Raw genomic sequence first — 11,304 nt, 5'->3', positions numbered from 1 at the left:
CGCAGTTCCTTTTAGTTCTTTTCATTACTTTATTATTTACCACATGAATGTCTTGTTCCTACAAGAGGGACGCGGGTGAAATTTACCGATCAATATGAGCAGAGGCTTCGGAAAGACATCCTTGTGGTCTTGGACAAATTCGAGAGAAAAGTGATGCCCGATTCTGCAAAACCAGCATTGAGAGCAATGAATTTAAGGTAAATTGTCCTTGTAGCCCTTTGATCCCTAATGACAATCCCCCGACCTTGGATCCTTATGTCAATTCCAAGGCTATAAACACTTCCAATGTCCTTGTGGAGAATGTATGCGATAAAATGCACTCAACCATCAAAATCAACGCTAACTTCAATGCACCATAGCCTTTCAAGCCCGAAATGAAGCTCTTCTTGTATGATTTTGACCTTAGACTGATGTATGGTATCTGCAAGGCAGCTTCTGCTGGACGAATGAATCTGGAACTAGATGCTTTCTGGAGTTCTAAAAGGCCATTCCCAGCATAGGTGCATTCTGTATTCAAAGGGATTTCTCGGACTTTCACTCCAACAGCTGTTGCAGCAGCAGTTAGGAATAAACTGAAGGAAAACACAAACTCTACGGCAGGCGCTAACGGATATGGCAACTACAGCCAATACAAACGAATCGACACACACCAACAGCACAATGCTTTGTCATGGGTATACATGATCAGAGATTATGTAAAGAATGGCTTCTGCGATAAAGCGCTGAGGCTGTATTATCAAATGCAACGCGCAAGCATACAGCCAGGCAAGTTGGTATTTATTTCTGTTATTAATGCATGTGGTAGCCTCTCAGATCTCCAAACAGGCAGGAAGATTCACGAAGATATTATCGCAAGGGAATTGAGTCGGATGTGTTTGTGGGTACCGCGCTTCTGTCAATGTATGTCAAATCTGGGAGTTTAGAGACTGTTTCAAAGGCGTGAACTGTTATCTGACAGGACAGAGCAGCACATGCATAGGGATAGCATACTAAAAATACCATATGGCAGAGAGGAGCGTTTTGAATCAGGTCAGCAGTGTGAGAGAGGGCAGCGTTTAATACCATTCACTGTCACCATGTCAGGCACCAGTATTCATGCATAGAGAGGCAGTAAAAAACGCACCAGTAACAACGCTTCTATGCATTCATCAACGCTCAGGTAAAAAACGCATCAACTCTCAAGTGTATAGCACATTCAGCAGGGCAGAGGGCGCAGTGTCAGGGCAGAGAATGAAACGCATGACAGAGGCAGCGCTCAGGTATGAGCAGCTCAGACACAGAATTATGGGCAGAGGTGCAGGACTGACGTGCACATAACAGGCCACAGAAAAACAAGCGGCTCTGATACCATGTTAAACACACATGGACAACAAACAATGTGAAAGATAAATCATTCAGTACATTTTTTATTACCATGAGATATACATTTATAGTACAACATATGACTCTTGGGTTTCAGATCCCAAGGTCTCTTGGACTCCTTTTGTCCATTCGACTTCCACACTAACCCACTTAGGATTAGGTGTCCAACACTTTTTGAGGGTAATTCTTTTGCTGACTTGAGTATGTTACTCCTTCTTAGACTCGTGACAGGGTCTTTTGAGTTTTTTTCCTTTCTATTTTAGGCTTCTTTATTCGAGGTGAAATCTTTATCTCTTTACTGGCTTTATTTCTTCTAACATCTCTTTTGTTTATTTTCTCTAAAATTTCCGCAAGAGGGATGTCATCCTATGACCGATATGGTTCTTGTTTTAGTTTTCTATCAATGTTTCTTTTCCTTCCTCTCTTATTTCTGCCGCCATTTGGCTTCTCATGAGTATCCTCCTAAAAGTGATTCCTTACTAAAAATCCTTCCCAATTATGACCTATGTTTTGGAGATGAAATTCAACAAGTATTTTGACTAGACCATGGTGATACATTGTATTATCTATGGATTATATTCTCCTTTGAACATTCCCTAAATTTTCTTTTAAACTATTCAACAAGAAATATGGAAGGTTTATCTCATTTCCTTCAAGAAAATTCATTAGTAGTTGAATATGATAGGAAAACATGCATCCAAACCTCCCTTCGTAGGTAAGAAACTGTTGGATTATTAATAGTAAATTACTCCGTGAATTACTTTTCAATGCCATGCTTGGGATGCCCTTTTTGAAAATGGTGGTGTGCATGCTTGGTTTCTTTAGGAAAACCTTCTAGTCTTCTCTTTCAATACCTCTATTTTTTAACCATTTTTCTCCAATTTGCAGCAGTCCAATAGATTCAACTATAAACAACTCTATCAGTGTGAATTTGATGTCTCCTATCTGCACCTTGACTCCATCAAAATCCCTCGTGAAGGATTTGGTCACTCCTTTATGGAAGCCATCGAATTTCTCTATAAATTCTAGCCACTGCACCCTCTACAACAATTCTTTTGTCTGTGGATACCCCTCTAAAAATTTCTTCCCTGTTGGCTTTGTTATGACTATCACTCCCATGGATAAGAAGCTTTGTTTCAAAAACTATTGTTTTCTGACAAGGTAGGACGACTTGATAGGGTTTTTAGAGCGGAAAGGCCGAGGGTATGAGTTATGGAATAATGAGAGCATAGATAGTGAGGGTATAAGGGAATGCGGTAGAATCTAGCCATTAATAACATTTATGTTTATGATTTGAGCGATCATATCAATGGATCATAATGTGAGTCGGGATATGAGTTATGATGATGGGGAGCGAATGGCGGATTATACTCGATTTGACATGATATATCAACTCTTAGCAATAATGATTTTTATTTTCGGTAGTACCATGTCTATATAATTCATATATGTAATGTTTTGATCCTTATTATTAAATTAAAGAGTTGCATACCTTTGAATTTTTTGCTTTCTAACCTTTGATTTCCCTTTTCATGTTGTCTTTAGGTGCTTTGCAGTGGAGGGAGTCAATCGTTCCTTCAATTGTATCATTAGAAGTTTTTGCCAAATTGGATGCAGAAATTTGTCCGAGCTACAGAAAATCAGCAATTCTATAGTCATTTTATTTTTTAGAAAGAAAGGGATGTAAGAAAAATGGAATTCTAGAAAATGGGATACAAAGAAAATTTAAGCTTCCATGAATTCTTTCTTTTCGCCTTGAATTTTTTGCATAAACATGCCAACAATCGTTGATTTTCATGTTTATATATATATATATATATATATATATATATATATATATATATATATATATATATTATATATATATTATTATTATTATTATTATTATTATTATTATTTTAGATATTCTATATAAAAAAGAAAGTTTCTAAGATCGAGAAGAAGAAGAATTCTTCTTGACCAACTTCAAATTAGAGTTGTTCTGGAAAATATTTACAAATTCCTCCTTTGCCATTGTCTTATGATAGATCCTGAGTCGATGTCCATTCACTAAGAGAGGAAAATTTTCTTCATCAATGGCCTTAATTCTAACTAATCTAGTATCATAAAAATTTTCAAACTCATAAGGCCCAAGCAAGGGAGTTTGAAACTTTCCTTGGAAATCTTTGAACTTTGAATAAAAAAGTAATGCCCAGTCCCCTGGCTAAAATTTTCTTTCTTTGATGTATTTATCATGCCATCTGGATCTCTATTTCTGAACTAAACTAGACTTCCACATATCATCTTGCTTTATTTCATCAATCTCATTGAGTTATCCCATTATTTACTTTTGTGCTTATGATAAGTCAAGTCCCAACTTGATTGTTGTCTTATAGGTCTGAATCTGGAACTCAATTATAAATATGACTTGCTGCCCATAAAGAATTTCATAGGGAGTATGTCCTGTGGTTCTTCTCCGTGTGGTACGATAGGTCCATAAAGGCTCTGGAAGCTTTTCTACCCAATCCCTTTTGTGTAAGTGAACTGTCTTGGTGAGGATTGCTTCAATCACTTTCTTGGTAGACTCTACTTGTCCATTTGCTTGTGGATGGTAAGGAGTAGATTTCTGATGCTTGATATTATACTCTTTGGTGAACCCCAGTATTGCAGCAATAATGCTGCAACTCGTGAGACTCCCTTCTTTAATTTTATCAACCCGATAGTTCGTAACAAACTTGGAAGCAACGGTGTTGTATGCACAAGTACTAGCTCTTGTCGTAGCTGTCACTTGGTCAGCTAGCACAAATCCGCTAGGAGCTTAAGCCAACTTCTATGAGCTCTGAGAAGAAGCTTTTTAACTGATGGATGAAAGCTAACTCAAAGAAGGCTAATCTACTTGCAGAAAGAAACTGGAAAGCTGAAAGGAAACGTAAACCCTAGAAAACCCTAATTTTACCAGCTAGCCCTACTGATGCAAGAAAGAGGATGCAAACTACTGAAAGAGATTCCATTGACTTCTATGAAGTTAAGATGCATGTGTCTAAGCTAATTCTATAGTAACATCTGGAAAAAAAAACATCTTTTTGTATTTTTGAATAAGTTGTCAGAATTATCATGCATGTGCTTTTAACTGTTTTTGATTGTGCAGAGGTGGATTGGCGAGAGGAAATGCTTGGAGGAGGTCGAGAAGGTTCAGAGAGGGCCTAAGGGGTCCCTAACACCCTTCGAGAGAGTTTCATAGAGTTTTGCTATTAAGAAACCTCATTCGTGAGCTTCTACAGGAAGTCTGCAGGGGTTCTACAGGATGTTCTGGAATTTCTACAGGATGTCTGTAATTTTTCTACAGGATATTAAGAAATTGGATTTTGGAGGATGGATGGAGGAAGAAAGATGAACGAGTGGGTATGGAGGTGAGATAGGGGTGTGAGGATGTCCGTGACTTGGTGAATGAGGTTGAAGAGTGGCTTAGGCGATTGGGTTGGTTCAAAGGTAAGAGAAGCAATGTTGCTGAGAGTATAGGCACTAGGGCAGAGTGTGAAAACGTACCAAATGAGAGGCAAGAATCTAAGTTAGGGGATGGAGCATATGGTATTGATGGAGTATGTGCAGGTAGAGAAGTGGTACAGGTGCTCTGCAAGTTGTTTTTCCAACTGAACCAACGAAGAATTGTAAAATCAAAGACCTAGTTACGTTGACCTAATCTGATCTAGCTGATAGTAAAGAGAATGAACATGAGTTTGAACTATAATGAAACCATGTATACTAACTTATGCAACTAAGAAATAAAAAATTTGAACATGTAACCAACTTCTACAAATGAAAATCAAACACTAGTGATTGCATGGCAAAGCAAAGTCAGTGTTTTTGTTGGCAGCAAGGTCGTCTTGATCCCAGCTCCTGATCCCACTGAGGGAGAGGTGAAATCAGAGGTGTTTTATGGTCTCTTTCTAAAGATCCTCCCTGTTAATAACCTATCAAATCAATTTAAACATAAAAAGCTACTTTAATCATCAAAAGAAACCTAAATAACAAAACAAGATTTAAATCTAAATAACAAATTTTATTCTAAGAATGCAACAAAGAAACATGAAAGTAAACAAAGGAGGTACTGGGCTCTTGAGATGGGCCCAACCCCAAGAGCTACAGCCTCCTAAGAGAGATTTAGAGCTGGTGCAAAGCTGGATTCATCTTTATTGAGCAAGAAAAGAAGAGTTACATCAAAAATTGTCCACAAGGGAAAGCTTGAAAATGTGCTGAAATGCAAAGCTAATATACTGACTAAAATCGAACTACAAACTAGCTAACTTCTGCCTACAAAGTGACTAAATAAAATGAGGCCCTAAGACCTATTATTTATAGAAATTGAGGACCCCAACAGGCCTCCTAAACTTTAGGAACTCGGCTGCCAAAACTTGTAGTTAACAGCACTTTTACTAACACTTGCTCGGTTGCCCTTGTGATAATTGATTTGGTGGCCCTTGAACTCTGAGCTGATGGTGGAGAATTCAAGGTAAGGGCCCATAAATGAAGGGGACACCTTCCTGCAAATCCTCTCCCTTGTTCCCCCACGAATTTGGCTGCCAAGTGCTCATTAAAACATTTGATTTTGTCTCAAAATTGACTAAAAATCTGCACAAAGCACCCATTAGACTTGTTGGCATAATGACTAATCCAATTCACTCCATTAGCATAAATATAATAAAAAAAATGCAATAAACTAGTGAGAATGGTGGATTAAGTCGAATTAGGAGGTTGAATGAGCCCGTATAATTATCCATTTTTGGGGCTCATCATCACCCCCCTACTGAAAGTGTTGCTCATCCTCTGAGCAACTAATCTATCTCCTCATCTTTGATGGCCTTGGTTGCCTCCCTGTCATGCCAAGCTTCTGAAGTGATGTCCTCTTCTCGGTCATGAAACCATGATTTTCTCTCTGCTTCTTCCCACTGCCTGTGCTCCTTTCCTAGCGAATTCTTAGCTTCCTGTAGAACTCTCTCAGCATCCTCTAGAGAGGCCTTTGTGTCCAACATTTTCATTCTTTCTCTCTAGGTGGATGTCTTCAGGCTTCCCCGTTCATAGGTGATGGATGCCTTGGAGGGAGACCTCTCCTTTTGTGTAGCTGGGGTGTCCACAATCGTGATTGGTTCTTTTGATGATTTTTCCTTCTATTGCCCTTTTTCCAGACTTCCTGTAGAAAGTCCTGTGCTCACTGTTTTCTGGCTTCCTATAGAAACGCTTTTCTGGCTTCCTATAGAAACGGTTTTCACTGTTTTGGCTTTCTTGGCTGCATGTGGCTTTTCCTCCTTTTTTCCCTCTTCTTTTGTCTTCTCTGCCTCTATTAGCTTGCTTCCTCACGCTCTGTTTTGGCTTTCTTCTCATCTTGTTTAGCTTCTGCCTTCTCTGCTGTAGTCTTTTTCTTTTCTGTTCTTCCTTTGTTTTTCCCTATGCTTGAATGATTTGTACTCCCTCATCATTGGTTTTTTCACATACTTCAGGCCTGATTCTTCCGTAGAATTGCATCGCTTCTTTTGCATAAACATGCAACAAATAAAAATGTTTGTTTTTTTTCTTCTTTTGAAGCCAGAAATTTTGCAAAAAACCCATGTTTTCTTCTAAAAAGATAGCTCATTGCCCCTCTTGTAAACTTGTTATTGCTCCTAGAATTTTCATGTTTTTCACAACAACAACTTCCAATTTTTCCTCTCTCCAAACTTTTCCAACCTGAATTTTCTTCTTAGTTTTTGAAAAGAAATCATTTTTTTTGACAGATCAAAGAACAAATAACATAGTTTTTTTCTTCTAGAAAGTGTACAATCTTGAAAATTCATTCTTTCACACAGGCTTAGTTCCTATGGTTGCATCTCTCTTTTCAGAAGAAGGTGAGAAAGAAGAATCCAGACTTCGAATGCAGAGGGAAAAAAGAACTGTGTAGAACTCAGAAAATATGCAAGCGGACTTTTCGCCTTTTTTCAATGTGCAGGCAGACTTTTCCTCTCATTTTTTCAATTTAATTCCATGTTCAATTCACCATTTTTCACCAACAAATCATGGACAACGAAGTTTCCCCGATCCTACCTTGTTTGGAGCTTGAAATTCGCCGAAAATCCCAAGTTTTCTTTCTGTATGGTTGTTTTCTGCGTTTCTTGTAGAAGACTTCCTGTAGAATGAAACTGCGCTTCCTGTAGAGCCCAATAGGCAGGAATTTTTTAAAAAATGGAAGAAATTCAAGAAATCAGGCAGGAATCTTGCAGAGGACCACTGGTTAACTGATCTGGATGTGGTGGACGCGTGCTCCAGTTGTGACCGCAGTTGAACAGAGGGTGGTGAGAGTCAGCCGAGCATTTTTGTAATTGTTGCGTGATTTGTGGTGAGGGAGTGAAGTGGCCAGGTGTACGTGGCCACTGTAGAAATTTACAGGGTAAGTTCCTCAGAAAGAACACCAAAAGGACACCGCTCACAACCAGATCACAGATCAATACACCAGTATTTTTGACGTGGTTAAAACCCTCAAAGAGGGAAACAGTCCACGGCCTGCGCCAACGTGGCTACTACAGGAAATTTATTAATCAAAGAATGAAAATTTACATAAGCTTCTCTCATGCACGGATTACCCGAACAATGACCCTCCATGCGCTTTAAATAGAACTCATGGACCAATCGGGTGTCAAGCCACGGATCAAGTGTCGGTAATACCGAGGAGAGAGTGAACCGTCGGATCACTACATATCGTGACCGTTGGATTGTAAGTTACAAAATGTACAACGGTAAAGAAACACACTTTACCTAACTCTATACCTAACTCTATACTAGACCAAGTTGAACTTAACTATTTCCTATGTGTCGGAATATCCTAACATCCCCCCTTAAGAACAACTTGGGATAGGATTGAAGGATTTACAAATATGACACAATAGGAGAAGGAAGGAGGCACTAGAGCCTATCCCCCCTTAGTGACAACTTCCTGAACTCCAAGCATATATCGAAGTTTAGTGAACTTCGCCTCTGTGAGAGCCTTTGTGAAGATGTCTGCAACCTGATCATCTGTTGAACAATATTGCACTTCAAGAACATGGTCATGAATGAGCTTTCTGATGAAGTGCATGTGTAGTTCAATGTGTTTACTGCGCTGATGCTGGACTGGATCTTTGCATAGCTGAATGGCACTTTGATTATCACACCAAAGTGTGGTTGGATGCTGCTGCTCAAAGCCAAACTCTGATAGGATCTGACGAAGCCACAAGGCTTCCTTACTAGCTTCCACGGCACCACGATACTCTGCTTCTGCTGACGAAAGAGAAATGGCAGCCTGTTTCTTACAAGCCCATGTAATAGGTCCTGAACCAAGAGTGAAGACATAACCGGCAGTAGACTTCCGATCATCAGGGTCACCAGCCCAATCAGAATCAGTGAAACCAACTAATAGAGGAGCTGCTTTGGCACTGTAATGAATCCCAAACTGGACTGTACCTCGAACATAACGAAGTATTCTTTTAGCTGCTTTCCAATGACTTTCACGGGGGTTTTGCATAAAACGAGCAACAAGGCCAACAGCAAAGGAAAGATCAGGACGAGTATGGGTTAAATACAAGAGTTTTCCTACAAGTTGACGGTATAAGGTAGCATCAACTTCAGGAGAAGTGCAAGAGACTGAAAGTTTGACTCCAGACTGAAAGGGAGAAGGGGCTGGCTTACAGTCTTCCATGTGAAAATGACGAAGAATATCACAAGCATACTTGGACTGGGAAAGGGAAATACCCTCCTTGGATTGCAAGACTTGAAGACCGAGAAAATAGTGTAAGTGTCCTAAGTCTGTCATTTCAAATTTCTTTTTAAGGCTGGACTTCACATGGTTGATAAGGTTGGGATCACTACCAGTAAGAATAAGATCATCAACATAAAGAACAAGGATGATAAGAGAGTTGCCCACTTTCTTGGTGTAGACAGTATTGTCAGAATAACACCGAGAAAAGCCAGATTCTAAAAGAAAGCTATCCATTTTGGCATACCAAGCCTGAGGAGCTTGCTTGAGACCATAGAGAGATTTCTTAAGTCGACATACAAGGCTGGAGTCTGTTTGGATGAAGCCAATGGGTTGTTCCATATAGATTTCTTCATGCAAGTCCCCATGCAAGAAGGCAGATTTAACATCCATCTGATGGACTTCCCATTTTAAAGAGGCAGCAAGGGAAAGAACAAGGCGGATAGAGTTCATTTTGGCAACAGGGGAGAAGGTTTCAGTGTAGTCAATGCCTTCAACCTGTGAAAAACCCTTAGCAACAAGACGAGCTTTATGTTTATCAACTTTCCCATCTGGTCCATACTTGGTTCTGTAAACCCATTTACATCTAACAAGTTTGCGTCCCTTTGGTAGAGGAACAAGATCCCATGTATCATTTGCCAACAATGAATGATATTCTTCATTCATAGCTGCTTCCCAATGTGGATGGCCTGAAGCTTCTGCAAAAGTGTCAGGATCATGATTTACTGGAGCTTGAGCCAGTAAAGAAGAGGCTCTTTCAAACTGAGAACGTGTACGTCGTTGATCTGTAGGATCACCGGCAAGATCACCTGCTGCATCCCGAGTAGCACGGACCCATCTTGGAAGTTGAGGATCCTGAGAAGGTGGGGGAGGATTATCATCCTCACTTTCATCATCTGAAGAAGAAATGTTTTCAAAAGTAGAAGAGATAGGAAGAGGTGGCACATCCGCCGGACTAGGCTCGCAGGCCGATTTATTTTCATCAAATTTTACATCTCTTCTAATGATAACATTTTTGGACTTAAATGGAATAAGTCTATAACCTTTTACATCTTCAGAATATCCAACAAAAGTACATTTCTCACTCTTAGGTTCTAAAGCTTTATGCTTTTCATCTGGAATATGGGCCCATGCTTCACTTCCAAAAACACGAAAGTGACTTACAACTGGTTTAATGGAACTCCAAGCTTCTTCTGGAGTGATATTCTTTAGAACCTTAGTAGGAGTGCGATTGATTATATAATTTGCACAATTAATTGCTTCGGCCCAAAAACTAAGACTGAGTCCTTTAGATTGCAGCATACAATTAGCCATTTCCTTTAAGGTGCGATTTTTCCTTTCAGCTACACCATTTTGTTGTGGAGTGTATGGAACAGTATGTTGCATTTGAATTCCATTTTCGGTGCAAAAGTTGATGAATGTGTTTTTAACATATTCTCCACCATTATCAGTTCTTAGCTTAAGAATTTGATGTCAAGATTGTTTTTCAACAAAGGCTTTGAAGGCCAAAAATGTGTTAAATACTTCGCTCTTGAGTTTTAAGAAGTATACCCAAGTGCGTCTGGAGAAATCATCAATGAAAGTTAAGAAATACTTGCAGCCAGAGAATGAAGCAACAGGAAGTGGACCACATAAATCACTGTGAACAAGCTGTAAAGGGGCTGAGGCGTGCCAAGAGGCACGTTTGTCAAAACTGTCCCGATGATGTTTTCCGAGTACACATCCGGAACAAACACCATCTCTGCAAGATACCATAGGAAGACCTGTCACCATATTTTCTTTACATAGATGCTGAAGGGAGCGATAGTTTAAGTGACCAAATCGCTCATGCCAAAGTTTGCTCACTTCATCATTATGAGCAACAAATACTGAGGGAAGATTTGATGACCCAAAGTTGTGAAACTTATACAACCTTGTGGAATCATCAGCAATACCAGTAGCTAGAATCTGTTTAGGATCTCTTAGATCCTTGATTACAACATCATGAGGTGAAAATTCAACAATTTTACCTTCACCTGAATGAGTTATCTGATATACAGATAGAAGGTTGCAGGATAAGGTTGGAACACATAATACATCATTAAACTGACCATTGTCTAGATGAACAGTTCCAGTCCCTACAACATTAAGAGATCTATCATCACCAACATATATATTTTTGGTGTTACAATCATTTAAAGAAGAAAACATGGCTTGGTTTTTGG

This window comes from Pinus tabuliformis, chromosome 3_1, assembly GCF_031772625.1.
Source record: "Pinus tabuliformis cultivar Carrire ecotype Pingquan chromosome 3_1, CPIR1, whole genome shotgun sequence".
Taxonomy (NCBI): Eukaryota; Viridiplantae; Streptophyta; class Pinopsida; order Pinales; family Pinaceae; genus Pinus; species Pinus tabuliformis.
The sequence above is the reverse complement of the archived record's forward strand: the minus strand, read 5'-3'. Positions refer to the sequence as shown.